Source organism: Doryrhamphus excisus, chromosome 7 (assembly GCF_030265055.1).
Source record: "Doryrhamphus excisus isolate RoL2022-K1 chromosome 7, RoL_Dexc_1.0, whole genome shotgun sequence".
Lineage (NCBI taxonomy): Eukaryota > Metazoa > Chordata > Actinopteri > Syngnathiformes > Syngnathidae > Doryrhamphus > Doryrhamphus excisus.
Window position 1 is genome coordinate 4,292,602 of NC_080472.1, and position 16,395 is coordinate 4,308,996.

At 44.7% G+C, this 16,395-nt stretch overlaps 1 long non-coding RNA gene across 2 annotated transcripts in view; it reads right to left on the minus strand.

Moving 5' to 3' along the window:
• LOC131132864 (uncharacterized) overlaps positions 1-16,395 on the minus strand; it is a 44,561-nt gene that overhangs the window by 27,520 nt on the left and 646 nt on the right. Inside the window, exons 3-6 of one of the 2 annotated variants that reach the window (XR_009130445.1) lie at positions 16,224-16,280; positions 16,046-16,151; positions 1,053-1,180; positions 616-747 (exon numbers count right to left, since the gene is read on the minus strand). This is a non-coding gene — a long non-coding RNA (uncharacterized LOC131132864). The remainder of the gene's footprint in view (positions 1-615; positions 748-1,052; positions 1,181-16,045; positions 16,152-16,223; positions 16,281-16,395) is intronic. The other variant, XR_009130444.1, reaches the window with a different exon arrangement.

Sequence of the window (16,395 nt, forward strand, 5' to 3'; positions counted from 1 at the left end):
GTTTAGGTCGCTAGTTCTCTAGTTTGCGAGTTAGCATGTGTCTCAAGACCCTGCAGTTGCGCAATATGTTGTAAATAAAAAAGTATAAATGTGACTATAGTCGTGTTTTGTCATGTCTACAGGGCTCTAATAATGCTTTGTTCATTTTAATCTGAAAAAAATAATTTGTCCACCCACCAACTATATGTGGTTTCTTAAGTTTTTATTATTATTATTATTATTATTATTATATTTATTTATTACTGATTGATTGATTTTCTTTATTCTTGATTTGTTTATTTATTTTTCATCTTATTTTGCGCAGAAAAATAAAAATTAAGATATTTGAGAACAGTGGAATGTTTTATCATAGCTTTTATTGGAGAAAATCGGAACAAAAGCAAAGTTTATTTTTCTGTTTTTAATAAATGCGTTTTTTTTTTTTTTGAAAACCCGATGTGGCCCAGTCTCGCCCAGACCCTAGCTCCAGTGGCCCCCCCAAGTAAATTGAGTTTGAGACCCCTGTTCTTTATCGATTTATCGATACGACGTCATAATTCGGCTCGATATTTCAGCCTTGGAGGATGATTAATTAATTAATCACACAATAAAAAGGAAAATGATAATTTTACCAACCTCGATATTTTGCTTTTCCTCATCTCCTTCCTGCAAACAGGCATTGGTGCGCTGGTTCCATAGAACAACGGCATGAATGGAGTGAACCCTTTCGTCAGCCGTGCAGTCTCTTGGAGGGTGGAGGCGGGGCCGCTGGCATACACACAGAGTGCAGAAGAGAGTAACGTAGTAGAAATTTAATTAGTAGATTGCAATATAGTGTCATATATATTTTTTATTGTACTTCTTTTTTTTTAAAGTAATGTCAATATCTCGTCTTGTAGAACCAATATTGTGTATCTTAGTAATGCCGAAAAAGAAGGTCAAAGACTAACAAAATAAGTGTATTATGTATTGTATTATTCCAGGCTTTTGCGGGCCCCATGAAACGATACGGCGGGCCAAATCTGGCCCCCGGGCCTTGAGTTTTAGGCTGTGTTCCAAGCTGATGTAAATACCTGGGAATAGGAGCTGAAACGATGCTGTTTGGTCTCCTGTTCATCTTTTGGATGGACATGATCGCTCCAACACTTCTGGGGGAGGGGGCGGGGGGGAGGGGGGGGGGGCGCTGTTTATGTTTTCAATCCTGGAAAAAAACAACAACAAAAGTACAAACAAGCTACGGTGACTTTCACGAGGGCGGGGGGCAAAAGTGGGCGCCCCGCCAGGGCGCCAAGTGGGACAAAACATTATTATTTGTGACGTGACACAAAATGGTCCATTTATTGCGGCAGGCGGCGTGCAACGGGGGCACCCCTAATGAGGCCCCATCCATCTTTTCTCCACTCCAACAACCGACCGCCACTACAAAAAGGCACCGGAGTGCACCTCCGTCCGTTTTTAAAACGAGCTGCCACTTCAACTGCACGAGCGGCAAATGAGACCCCGTCCCCGTCCCGTCCTGTCCTGTCCCCTCGGGCGGCCCGGACCCCGCCGTAATCAGGTGCGATTATGCCGCAAAGCGCTTCCTCAGCAAAGAAATTGACAAGGACAGGGGGGGGGGGCGAGTAGCCAGGGCATGACGGGTGAAGTGGATGTAAGGACGCCCGCACTACAAGAGGCGGGTAGAACCTGAAGAGAACATCCGCCCCCCTCCGAGTGAGAAATCCAACAGAATTCCCGACCTTCCGGCGACTGCCATCGCTCCATCTTGACTGCTGAATAGAAAGACTGGCCTAATTCCAGGGGACATATTCTCTTCTGAAGAAATCTTGTTAGCCATGCAAAATATCTGCTTGGATATTTCAATATTTCATCATGGCCTTGCAGTAGCGAGAGCAAGCGAGCGAGCGCTGGATCAGTCGCTCCCTTTTCATCTTCTCTTATTCAAGCACGTCGTCTTTGTGTTTGCTCTTGTTGCCGCTAATCTCTGCATTTTGTTGTCCATTGCTAGCTGGCTAACGCGGAGTGCCAAAAATGCCGTAACTTTTTTTTTTTTTTTTTTTTAGAAGAAATGCTCTCAATTAAACAATAGAAATATCCCCGTTTGTCATCTTGTCGTCAAACTTTCTTTTTCTGATGAAATACTTCCATGTTCACGTAGCCAAATAAGACAATATTCCACATGTCTTAAAAGATCTGACTAAACTGCCGCTATTGGATATTGTCTTTTGAAATATTCTAACTGGAATATATACGCAAGCTGAGGCAAATTTTTCTTCTATTTTCGTGGGAGGGAGGCTACAGTTAGGTTACAAAATGCGCTAGCATGAGACACCGCCCGTGCTTCTGGACGAGACCCCTACCTGTCTGAAACCCAGCTTTGTGGTTTGGATTCCGGATAAAATATTAAAAATGTATTTTCTCTGTCGAAAACCACAGCCCTGTGAACATTATTATATAAGAAAAAAAACCTCCAACATGGAGCTGGTCTTATCAAAATGCAGTAAACAAGCACATCCATTTGCTACACGCGGCATTAAATGTTAGCATCACATTCATTCATTTTCTACCACTTATCCTCACGAGGGTCGCAGGGGTGCTGGAGACTATCCCAGCTGTCTTCGGGCGAGAGGCGGGGTACACCCTGGACTGGTGGCCAGCCAATCACAGGGCACATATAGACAAACAACCATTCACACTCACATTCACAATTTGGAGTCGCCAATTAACCTAGCATGTTTTTGGAATGTGGGAGGAAACCGGAGTACCCGGAGAACACACAAACTCCACACAGAGATGGCTCGAGGGTGGAATTGAACTTGGGTCTCCTAGCTGTGAGGCCTGCACACTAAACACTCGAGCACTGTGCAGCTCACTATATAAACTAATTCATTCATTTTCTACCGCTTATCCTCATGAGGGTCGCAGGGGTGCTGGAGACTATCCCAGCTGTCTTCGGGCGAGAGGCGGGGTACACCCTGGACTGGTGGCCAGCCAATCACAGGGCACATATAGACAAACAACCATTCACACTCACATTCACAATTTGGAGTCGCCAATTAACCTAGCATGTTTTTGAAATGTGGGAGGAAACCGGAGAAAACCCACGCATGCACGTGGAGAACATGCAAACACCACACAGAGATGGCCGAGGGTGGAATTGAACCCTGGGCTTCCTAGCTGTGAGGTCTGTGTGCCAACCACTCGTCCAACGGTGACGGAACACAAAAGAGGCCAAATCAACGAATCGAATGAGTCCTACCGGTGTCGGTGTTGTTATTGGAGCATCACGCCACCCCCACCGCCCAAACCCCCTCCAAGCGCGGCGTCTGCACTTAGGCACGCCCCGTGTGTGTTGTCAGAGAAAGTTGAGCTGAATTAAAGTCGGTGCTTGACGGGAGAGGGTTGGCAACACAGGTGTGACATCTCCACAAGGCAATCACCACATAATGGCAGCAATTACACGCACTGCAAATTGTGGTTGGCATTCCAAAAAAAAAAAAAAAACTGAAATGGGAAAAAAAATCCACTGAATATGTACCTTGTGTGGCTTTTTTTGCTCCAGTTCTACTTTGCTGTGTGCGGGTTTGATGCCGCACGTCAGGGCTCCTTCACTCGCTGTGATTTCATGTCTCGAAAAGCCGCTGCCAAGAAAATCAATCATTAGCAACAGCGTTTTTTCCGATGAGTCGGCTTGTTCACAAAGCAAAAGAAAACAAGCATGTGACGTCACACGTGTGAGACATGAAAAACAGCTGATAGAGGCAGCTAAAAATGCACGTAATGGGACGCACCTATTCCGCTTTCTTCGGGCTATATTTCCATCGTATTAGCCATGCTAACGGTTGTTATTTATAGGTTATCACACGGTTTGTCTGGTATCAGGTCAGGTATCATGCCCCCGCGATACTGGCACGCGGGGGCATGATACCGGGCCTGATACCAGACAAACCATGTGATGATCTTATTCATTCATTCATTCATTTTCTACTGCTTTTTCCTCACGAGGGTCGCGGGGGGTGCTGGCGACTATCCCAGCTGTCTTCGGGCGAGAGGCGGGGTACACCCTGGACTGGTGGCCAGCCAATCACAGGGCACATATAGACAAACAACCATTCACACTCACATTCATACCTATGGACAATTTGGAGTCGCTAATTAACCTAGCAGGGCAGCACGGCGGTCTGGTGGTTAGTGCGCAGACCTCACAGCTAGGAGACAAGGGTTCAATTCCCACCCTCGGCCATCTCTGTGTGGAGTTTGCATGTTCTCCCCGTGCATGCGTGGGTTTTCTCCGGGTACTCCAGTTTCCTCCCACATTCCAAAAACATGCTAGGTTAATTAGCGACTCCAAATTGTCCATAGGTATGAATGTGAGTGTGAATGGTTGTTTGTCTATATGTGCCCTGTGATTGGCTGGCCACCAGTCCAGGGTGTACCCCGCCTCTCGCCCGAAGACAGCTGGGATAGGCTCCAGCACCCCCGCGACCCTCGTGAGGAAAAGCGGTAGAAAATGAATAATTAACCTAGCATGTTTTTTTGGAATGTGGGAGGAAACCGGAGTACCCGGAGAAAAGCCACGCATGCACGGGGAGAACATGCAAACTCCACACAGAGATGGCCGAGGGTGGAATCGAACCCTGGTCTCCTAGCTGTGAGGTCTGCGCGCTAACCACTCGACCTTGTTTTCCTTGTAATTGTAGTAATTGTTTTTAACTCTAAAGTGCTATACAAATAAAGTTGATTTGATTTGATCCGTGATTAAGAATGTTAGGAACGGTTACGTTTTTTTATGAACGGCCATAGTGGAATTCGAAGTGTTTGACCTCAGATGTTCCACCCCAAACAAAGACACGTTTTGGTGCTCGGCCCAAAGAGTTGAAAGGTTTCTAAATCTTCATGACCAAATGTTATGACATTTGGAGGACGGCTATGATGAAGATATTCCCAACACTTGAACCGCTCGGCAGTTTGACCTCCAAAAAAAAGGTGGATAAAAAAAGGAACATTTATTCCCACTGTACTTTACAGATATGAAGATGATTCATTACTTGTTTATCCTCCATTAAATGCTTCTTTGGCTCTTGTGTAACGTTTTACAGCAGAGAGGTATTTTGCAGGGGCGGCACAGCGGTCTAGTGGTTAGCGCACAGACCTCACAGCTAGGAAACCAGGGTTCAATTCCACCCTCGGCCATCTCTGTGTGGAGTTTGCATGTTCTCCCTGTGCATGCGTGGGTTTTCTCCGGGTACTCCGGTTTCCTCCCACATTCCAAAAACATGCTAGGCTAATTGGCGACTTCAAATTGTCCATAGGTATGAATGTGAGTGTGAATGGTTGTTTGTCTATATGTGCCCTGTGATAGGCTGGCCACCAGTCCAGGGTGTACCCCGCCTCTCGCCCGAAGACAGCTGGGATAGGCTCCAGCACCCCCCGTGACCCGATGGGCTTAATTCAACAGGTGAAGTTTTCACTTATCGTTAAATGTTGACATGCAAGGTTAGCAGCGATTATATCGACTTAAAAAAAAGTGTAGTTTGTGTACACCTGGAGGTAAGAAGGACTGGAAGGTAGGATGTGACCAAGTATACCTGTCGTTTTGTCCTAATGGAATATCATGACAAGCAGAGTACACAGAGGGAGGCCCAGTAAGGTGCACTGTACTCGGGCACACGCACCGAGCAGCCACTGTGGAGGTCTCAGTCAAAACTTTTGCACTTTTCAAACGCCGCGCCGCTGATGATGTTTTTGGTGTGCTCCATATTTATCTTACCCCCCCCCCCCCCCCCCCCACATCATGCCGCGTTTGGTAAAACTAGCACATCAAATGTCTTCCTTTGTCTTCATTTTCCCTAGGAAATCATGCAAATCCAATTAAAGGGGCCCTATTATGCTCATTTTCAGCCTTTGTATTGATTTGTGGACTCCTATAGAGCAGCTACACACAATAACCCACACAGAAAACCTTCTAGATCAGGGGTCTCAAACACGTGGCCCGCGGGCCAAATGTGGTACGAGTAATCTCGACTCAATGGAGAGTTTTTTTTTTTTACTTGTCCGTCATCAGAGAGATTTTTTATGTTCTAAGACAGGGGTCTCAAACACGCGGCCCGCAGGCCAAATGTGGCCCGCAGGACACTAGTTTGAGGCCCCCGCCTTGATATGAAAGTTTAATGTTAGTGCGGCCCGCGCAAGTTTGATATGGATGCTGTATGGTATCATGTACCCAGAAAAAATTATTACGTTTGATTAATGTTCATGTTAAAGGTTAAATAACTGTTAATAGTTATCCTCCCTATCCGTGTGGAAGTGGTAAGTTTTTGGCTATTTAAGTTTAAAAGGAAATAACTTGAAGGCTACCGTTTAGGTCGCTAGCTCTCGAGTTAGCATGTGTCTCAAGACCCTGCAGTTGCGCAATATGTTGTAAATAAAAAGAGTATAAATGTGACTATAGTCGTGTTTTGTCATGTCTACAGGGCTCTAATAATGCTTTGTTCATTTTAATCTGAAAAAAATAATTTGTCTACCCACCAACTATATGTGGTTTCTTAAGTTTTTATTATTTGCCGTTTCATTATTATTATATTTATTTATTACTGATTGATTGATTTTCTTTATTCTTGATTTGTTTATTTTTCATCTTATTTTGTGCAGAAAAATTAAGATATTTGAGAACAGTGGAATGTTTTATCAGAGCTTTTATTGTAGAAAATCGTGAACCAAAGCACTGAAAGCACTGTTTGTATATTTTTCTGTTTTTAATAAATGCGTTTTTTTGGGGGTGGGAAACCTGATGCGGCCCAGCCTTGCCCAGACCCTAGCTCCAGTGGCCCCCAGGTTAATTGAGTTTGAGACCCCTGTTCTAGATCTTCCAGAATCTGCACCTATTCCAGCTGCATTTCCTTGGATTTGTGCTTCCTGCCAAAACGGTCTGTTTTAATTGATTCCACCCACGCCCCCCACCTCCCATTGGTACCGTGGAGGACAGAGGCCAGATATCTGCAGACAATCTTAGCACAACATTGGTTGTGGAAATGTGATCATTACATGTTTTTGGGGGGAGGGGGGGATTACCAGATATCGGTGAGGATGAAAATATATTCATCTTGCTGGGAAGCACCAAATACAATAACAGCCAAGCCACGCCCATAAGGATGCCTGCAACATCCTCTGAAACGCAGCATTTTGAGCCATCCCAAACTTTTTTCAGTGCTCACTTCCAAATGCATAAACCTCATTACCTAAAACCTGGGCATGGTTTTACACCAGAATACTACATTCTAATCACATTTAAAGGTCGGGAAATTTGAAAGAGCATCATAGGTCCTCTTTAAAAGCTAAAAATATAATCAAAAACACATTTCATAGAGAGTAATTACAGTTTTAAATGCAGATAATCCCTCGCCACGTTCACTTCATGACATGAATGTTTGTGACGTAGCGAGGGACGACAGTACACCCACAGCAGCTGAAACACAAGTATTATTTTTGTCTCCATCTTTGCAACACACTTTTGCACCACACAAACTAAGGCTGAAATCGGCATCAGATGGGAGTTTTATCCACCACAGGCAGGTTTTATTCAGCGTGTTTGCAGCCTCCAATCAGCGTGGTGACTGGGTGCCGTGGCCCCCCCAAAGTGCCGGGCACCCCTTCCAGGAGAATCAGCCACATGTTAAGTGTCGTGGTTCCACTCTGCCTGTTTACGCCATGCACTTCTAGTCGAGTGTTTTGTTTTGGTGAAAAGCTCAGAAGAAGAGGAGGAGGAAAACCCCTAAAGCTCAGCCGGCAAAATGGCCTCCTTGCAAGGAGCAAATCTTTTCCATCTCAGAATGGAAGACACGGTCAAGGGCTCTTTGCCGCGCCCCCCCCTCCCATTACAAGCTGCTCTGCACTTATTGTGCTCGCAGCAAACCAGAGGCAACCTGACTGTGAATTATCCAACCTCAAAATGTCTAAATTAGCGCTAACGTGATTAAACGAGCCCATTAATATTGAACTATAACGGCGCCTGCAGGCCTTAACACACACACACACCCCTCCTCCCCCACCCCTCATTGAACGGGACACGCGTTTTAGCTCGGCAAATGGCTCCATGATTAGCACCAACATGCTGAAATGCATTTTTTGGGGGCGAGCATTAGCATTAGCGGTTGGTTGGAGGAAGGAGGCGCATTAGTTCTATGCAATTATCAGATAAAGAAAGAGACAGGGGCCTGACTTATCAACATGACCTAAGTGCTTGGCGCACCTGCCACCCGCCGCCTCCCCTCCCCGCTCCCCCCACGGCCCATCAAAGGAACGGTTAGGGGTGTGCTGTTGCACCTCCAGTGCCAATACGGCCCGCCACTTACTGCACATATAGGCGAACGCTCATGGACGGTCACGTACAGGCAGACCAGCGTGACATCCAAACTCAGCAGGCGGGCGGCGGCCATCAGACGAGAGCAAAATGGCAGAGAATAAACGGCGTTGGGGAGGGAGGATACGACGGTCTACAGAGACACTGTTTGCCTTTTCATATCTTTTTGAAATCAGAATGATAAAAATCGATTTCTGCCAGAGCGGCCTGACAATGCGTCTGCGGCCGGTCCTGGGAGGGCCCGGGCACAAAAAAAGGGGGGCGAATGGGAGATGAAGAGGGCCCAGGATAGATAAATAGATAGATAGAAGCAGGGAGGGAGCGTAATGGGCAGACACATGAAGGAGGAGGTGGAGGAAGCATGAGGGAGAAGGGTCTGCTTGCAGAAATAGAACAACTCCCCAATCAATTGTGCATTGGAGGTCCCGCTGTGGGGCGGCGGGGGCCTCCCTCAGCGGGGGCCCATGAAGAGGAGGTCATAATAGGCTAATACATTAGATAAATGGCATTTACTGCTATGGAAAACGTCTCCAACCTGGCTGGAGTTGGCCTGCCACGCTTGGCTTCGAGCCTCGCTTCTGCATCCCTCGCACCTCACATCCAAATATGGCCGCCCCCCCGAGAAACATCCCGCTGTTAATTGGCCACCCAGAGGAAGCGGAGGCGGAGGCGCGGCGATCAAAACAAGTAGAGATTGTGTGTCCGGAGCTGTCAGATACAATTAACCAGCGCTTAATTGATTTATGATCGCTTACCATTTCATGATGGGCCAGCCGAGCCGCGAGGGGGGCGGGGATTGATGAAAGGGTTTGAACTTGAATTGAGCTGATTAGCTCATTTGAACTTCAATTAGTCGCCGTCGGAATGTCCCACGCTGGTAATTTGCCGGATTTGGGAGTAGATGTTGAGGAGAATGACGACTGGACGCTTACACATTCGTTTGCTCGTCCTCGTGGAGATGCCTAGGGGGCGCTAATGATGTTAAAAAACGTATTTAGAAGGTCGGGGGGGGGCACAGGTTGACTTTTAGCCGCAAGTGTGTTTTTTTCGAGATGATCGATTGTGCCTGTTGTGAGTTCATTCTAAAAAAATAACAATATTAGAGCCCTTCAGACATGATATAGCAGCCCTATAGTCACAGTTACACTCCTTTTACTCAACATAGTGGACATAATGTTAATGACGTGTTCCGGTCCTAGGGAAGCTGTGGGGGGGGGGGGGGGGGGGGGGGGGGGCACAGGTTGACTTTTAGCCGCAACAGCAGCTTGTGTGTTTATTAGAGATGATCGATTGTGCCTGTTGATAAAAAAAATTAACAATATTAGAGCCCTTCAGACATGATATAGCAGCCCTATAGTCACCGTTACAGTCCTCTTACCCAACATAGTGGACATAATATTAATGTAATTGTGTTCAGGTCCTAGGGAAGCTGTGGGTGTGTGTGTGTGGGGGGGGGGGGGGGGGGGGGGGGGGGGGGTTAGCTTGCCGTGGCTAACTGCTGCAAAGTTTGACTTTTAGCCGCAACAGCAGCTTGTGTGTTTATTAGAGATGATTGATTGTGCCTGTTGTGAGTTAATTCAAAAATAACAATAAATAAAAAAAAATTAACAATATTAGAGCCCTTCAGACATGATATAGCACCCCTATAGTCACCGATACACTCCTCTTACCCAACATAGTGGACATAATGTAAATGTGTTCTGGTCCTTGGGAAGCTGGGGGGTGGGGGGTTAGCTTGCCGTGGCTAACTGCTGCAAAGGTTGATTTTTAGCCGCAACAGCAGCTTGTGTGTTTATTAGAGATGATCGAATGTGCCTGTTGTGAGTTCATTCAAAAATAACAATACATTTAAAAAAAATAACAATATTAGAGCCCTCCAGACATGATATAGCAGCCCTATAGTCAGCGGGCGGAGGTGGGTTGGGGGCGTGAGTTTTAGCTTGGCTAACGCTTGGCTAGGGTGGCTAACTGCTGCAAAGGCAGTCCGTGTTTTGATTAGAGACGATTGCGCCTGTTGTGAGATCATTCCAACCTGCAATAAAATCCTGTTATTCCGCCGATCAAGTCTGGTGCTTGTGTGTCCCGTGCAGCTTTATAGTAACGTTACTGACACCTAGTGACCAGTGTACAAAACTACACGCCATCATAAGAGTATTTTAGACTAATAATAGGCTGTGTTCAAGGGGAAAAACATCATGATTTATTCAGTCTTATATTTTGGAAAGAAAAAAAAACAAGACAGATTGAAACGGCGAGGGATTACTGGATTTCTTTTTGAAGACAATATGAATTAAATATTAAAAAATTGGCTATGGTGGAGGTTTAAGCACGAGTACTTTTTATGTACAATATGTGAAAAAAATGGAAAAAAAGATGGCCTGGTGAGTTTTTTTGATCTACTTGATCTATTCGGTTTCCGTGAAGGACATCTTCACGTTGCAGCTCGACCTATTTATCGCCTTTCGTTGACACCTAACGAGATTGCAGGATCTATCGTGTGAAAGGAAGCTCATCTTCTTCTCCTCGGCACTCTTTATCTCCTATCGGATGATGAATAATTAATTCCTTATTCAAGGGAAAAAGGCCGCCATATTGTCTCAGAGCAACCACTTAGAAGCCGCAGATTACCGTCACACGCTCCCCGTCCCATGGGAGTAATCGCAAAGCACAAAACTCTGTGCGGCGTTAGAGCGCTGGGAGCCGGGGCCCGCGGTCGCCGCCGCCATGGCAAACAGTCCACTAATGCACAGGGGAGGGGGGGGAACACGTGAGGGAAGGTTGCGCTCGCTGGCAGGTAATGGCTCTTAGCGAGGCCTATTCATTAAACAGAGTGTCTGAACAATAGAGCCGTACGTAATGCATCTGCTTTAAAAATGCTGCATTATGTATGAGTCCGAAAACAGCTTTATATTCGTCGCGGGTTAAAGGCTTTAAAGGTTGCAGAGGGACTTTGGGAGAGGGGTTGATTCAGCTCGCCTCGCTGGCGTCGCGTTCTTAAAAAAAAAAAAAAAAAGGACGCTGATTAAAAGCCACAATAACCCAGCAAAAAGATAATAAATAATATATATGTCATTACTCGGGACGTGACACACACACACACACACACATAAAATCCCTGCTTCTTGCTCGATCAATGCGTTTTTTTTTTTTCCACTCTCCTGTCCAAACACAACTCTAATCCCTAACAAGTGTCCTCCAAGGCGCCATGGCAACGGCTCCTTCCCCGGGCCAGGAGGAGGCCACGTTTGAGCTGTAACGCATGGCGATGACGTTAAGCGACGTCCGTTACATCGCAACACGCATGATTAGCTTTGCTTAAGTCGATGTCAATCGTTCTGTTCGAGATTAGCAGGTGTCCAAAAAAGTGATGTAAGTAAGGAAGTAGCGACATAAACTTATAGTCAAAATCGACATTTTCGCCCGTCATCCATCAATCCTGATGTGAGACGTCTTTCTCTTTGCTATGCATTCTAATCAGCGACGTCCATTACATTGCAACACGCTAAAAAACACACATGATTAGCTTTGCTTAAGTGGATGTCAATCGGCCTGTTCGAGATTAGCAGGTTCACCCGGAAGTGTCCAAAAAAGTGACGTTAGTAGCAAAGTAGCGACGTAAACTCATAGTCAAAATCGACATTTTCGCTCGTCATCCACAATCCCGACGTCTTTCTCTTTGCTGTGCATTCTAATCTAAAGAAAAAGCACCAAGAAGTACGCTAGGCGTAGCGTTCCTTTTCCATGCTGCCATTGATTGCTATTGGAGTCAAATGCACCCAGGAAGGAAGTTAGCAAATACCACAGATACGACAAGTCATCATGGATGTACTTCTTAGAAAAACCACAAATGCATCGAAAAACCACAAAACCTTCTCAGAGCTTTTGGGAGGTGCTTTCATAGCGGATAGCTGCCTGTCTCGGGGGGGGATAGGCGTGTTCCATTTTGCCTCTTTACATCGTACAGAGACAGGAAGGGGCGTGTGTTTATGTGCATGATGGGGAAAAAAATTCCACCAAAAGTTTTTCCAATTGCAAAAAAATTAATTTTTAACATTCAAGTGCAAAAAGAAGTTAAACACCGCTAACGGCTAATCTTAAAAAAAATGCCAGTGCAATGTGAGGGTGAGTTTCATTGAATATGAGCCTCATTTCGTCATTTTTTAAAAACAATTTTACGACAGAGGGAGGCACGGTGGTTGAGTGGTTAGGGGGTTGGGGGGGGGGGTAGTGCTGGAGCTTATCATAGCTGTCTTCAGGCGAGAGGCGGGGTACACCCTGGACTGGTGGCCAGAAGCTTGTGTGTTTATTAGAGATGAAAAAGAAAGTAACAATATTAGAGCCCTTCAGACATGATATAGCAGCCCAATAATCACTGTTACACTCCTCTTACCCAACATAGTGGACATAATGTTAATGTAAATGTGTTCGGGTCCTAGGGAAGCTGAGTGGGCGAGGGGGGGGGTTAGCTCGGCTAACCCTTGGCTAGCGTGGCTAATTGCTCCAAAGGCAGTCCGTGTTTTGATTAGAGATGATTGCGCCTGATGTGAGGCAAACAACCATTCACACTCACATTCATACCTATGGACAATTTGGAGTCGCTAATTAACCTAGCATGTTTTTTGGAGGAAACCGGAGTACCCGGAGAAAACCCACGCATGCAGGGGGAGAACATGCAAACTCCACACAGAGATGGCCGAGGGTGGAATTGAATCCTGGTCTCCTAGCTGTGAGGCCTGCGCGCTAACCACTAGACCGATCGGCATATCGCTTTTTGGCAAAAAAAAAGCCAATATCAGACGTTCCTAATATTTACAAAAAAAAGGCCGTTAATGGCGAAACATAAAAACAATGAAACTGTCTTTAATCATGAGGAGTAACATCAGTGTGAGTTATGCAAGTGTAAAAATAAGTTAACCCAGAGTTTGAGGCTTATTTATTTCTGGAAATTTGTGTTGAATTCCACCTCGAAGCTCCTCAAAGATGCATCAGGAGCAAGACTAATCCTTCAATCTTTTATGAAGAGCTAACTTGGCCGGTCATCTTGAGCTCTCTCAGCCATGATGAATAAGTCCTGACATCAATATGGCGGCTTGTTGCTTGTGACGCGCACGAATCATGACTCAGTTCTCTGGAACCGGCATGCAACATCAATGTTTACTCACACGGTGGGAACAATATGGCTGCCCGAGCAGAAGGCACCGGGCCGCACGGTGGCCATCTTCCCTAAGCGGCTTGACTCCTCCGCAAGAGCTCCGCCCGCCATTCTTGACCCGCATGAGTCACAGCGATGGCGTACAAGTGTGCGCACTTGTGGGCAATTTTCTCCTCGGAGGCACGCATGCGCTGCACGGCGCTCATTTTCACACAAGAGGCGAGAGCAAAAGTGGCTGACGGGCAGAGGGAGAGAAACCCGACTGCGATGACGTCAGCACCCCGCTTGAGAGGGAATGGCTTTGATTATATCCTACCATAAAGTCATCATTTGCGTTAATAATAAAGTCAGGAAACGCACAAAAGGGCTAAATGACTGGCAACGCAAGTGAATAGCAGGCGATGGTCTGCGGGCTGCACGAGTGCTGCCGGCACATGTTAAAAGGAACATGAATTCCAATACGTACTGTGACAATTGAAAGCAGCAGTCCACACACAACCGTATCAGCAAGACAATGCATGATATGCCATGTTAGAATCCATCTTCCCACCCGATGAACCGCAGCTCCCCAGTGCCGGCAGCACTCGTACATGCTGCACGATAAACAAAACCCCAGTTTTCAACTGTCAAGTATGTCGACTCATCTATGCTGCTATATAAGCTGAACACTGACTACTCTAAAGTATATCCAAGTTGACTTTCGATGGCGTCGCTTTGAGGACGGCGTGGTATAACCTCCAATTAAAGAGGTGTGTCTCCGCAATCGTCACCTCTCGCATCACCTCTCAGCTTCCAGCCGAAGGAGAGAGCGCACACATGTGTGCTTTATGGTGTTAATAAAATATCACACATGTCACATGCAACGTGCCAACGGCGTGATAAACGATGAACGAAAAAAGCCTCAACTAAAATAAACACCTTGGCGACACGGCGTATGAATAAAGTCAACTTTAGGTGGCTGTGCATCATAAACTGAAAAGGGCGAGGAGTTCATCAGAGCTGGGGCGTTCCTAAATGGTCTCAAACTGGGACCCACTTCCAGTCGTTTCATTTTTAATTTATTTTTTTTACACTTTTATTTTATTTTACTTATGTATTTTGTATTAATTTGAATACTTATTATTATTTAAGTCAATTTTATTTTTATTTACTTGTATGCACCTTTATTAGGTTTTTTTTTTTACAGAATTATTTGGGTCATTTTAATTGTTATTTATTTTTAGAATTTATTATGCTTTTATTGAAATTACGTTTATTGTTTATTTTTACAGTTTTATTTAAGCTGATTGAATTATTTTTACAATTTTATTATGGACATTTTTTTAGGTTGTATTTATTTGTTTGAATTTCATATGCTATTCTTTAAGTCAGTTTTGTTTATTTATATGTATTTATTTATTGTAATTGGTTTTATTTTTTATACTTTTATTGCTTTGTTTCTTGTTTTTAATATTTTAAAATCTATTTTACTATTTTATTTCTTAAATGATTTTATTTTTATTTTATTTTATAAAATGTGCTATATAAATAAAGTGGATTGGATTGGACTGGATTTATTTATAATCTTTATTTATTATATTATTTATTTTGTATACTTAATTTTAATACTTATTTGTATACTTAATATTTATGTCAGTTTATTTCATTTTAGAGTTCTTTCTTGATTTATATTTTGTACACTTTTATTTAATTAAACCAAGCAAATGTATTGTGTTTTTTTTTTCATCTTTCATCAACATGAATACCCGTTATTAAATGTCCAGTGTGCATTTTAGGGGAGTGTATGAAGGCATACGGTCAAGAAAAGTAGAAAAAAAACATGCAGACATACAAATGATGCATCAAGTAGAATTAAATATGAAATATTCAAAATAAGTCAGTTGGATATGACATATTTTTATGCCATTTTGGACTTACTGTCTGCGACCCACTTTTGCATCCGACCCACCAGTTGAGAACTGCTGCATGAGAGGGTTTCTTCCAAGATAGGACACCAGTGTACCCATTACATATAATTACCGGACTCCAAGGTGACTTCTTGCACCTTTCCCCAGCTACAAATGCATGTATAATGCGCATAATGGTGTAATGTCCCAATAGTTTTGAACGTGTAGTCTATTTTCTCCTCCTAGAGTTTGCTTCCTCCGTGAATGATTTGTTCAGCAGGTGCGAGCAGGCAAGTCGTGGCCCTTTTTGCACATGAATATGGCATTTTGTGCAGGTTCCTCGGCTGTGTTGTTGTAGTGTTACTTGCTCACAGGCAAACACTGTGCAGACTCTGAATGATTCAGAAAGCCTGGAGCCAAAAACGCGTGGGGGGGGGGGGAACCTGCACGCCCAACATGGCAGACAGACAGCGGCGAATGTGTGGCAACATGCCTACGAGGACGTCATACGTAATTGTATCCGTGTCTCTAATGGCGCTCATCAGTTAGCACACTTGCAGTTTGGCCGCTTTTGCCCTTTGGATATAATGAGGTGTCGTTAGCCCACTTGTAGGAAATATCCCCGGGCTCGGTGAAGCTGAGAGAAAAACTGGAAAAGAAGAGACTTACTTGCAGCCAATTCCAATCAATCTGGAATTAGAAAGTGCGGCATCAGCACTGCACAGCAGGTGGACCTCCAAGTCCGTAAGTATTTAGTTGGAAAGTGGGCCAGTTTCTGTAGAGCACACATACACACACAATGCTGGGTTACATGCGGATTTATGCACTTAATTAGACTTGCATGAACCTGAGCTTGCAGTCATGTGAGGTTGAGAGCCGGAATGCTTCTTGGAATGTTGAAATTCTGCACCAAATGAGAGCTAATGAACATTTTCAAATGCGGTGCCCTATTTAGCGTCAGATACAAATACAGTAAGCAAACAAAACAAAAGGATGTGTCGTGTCATGAGTGCACAGAC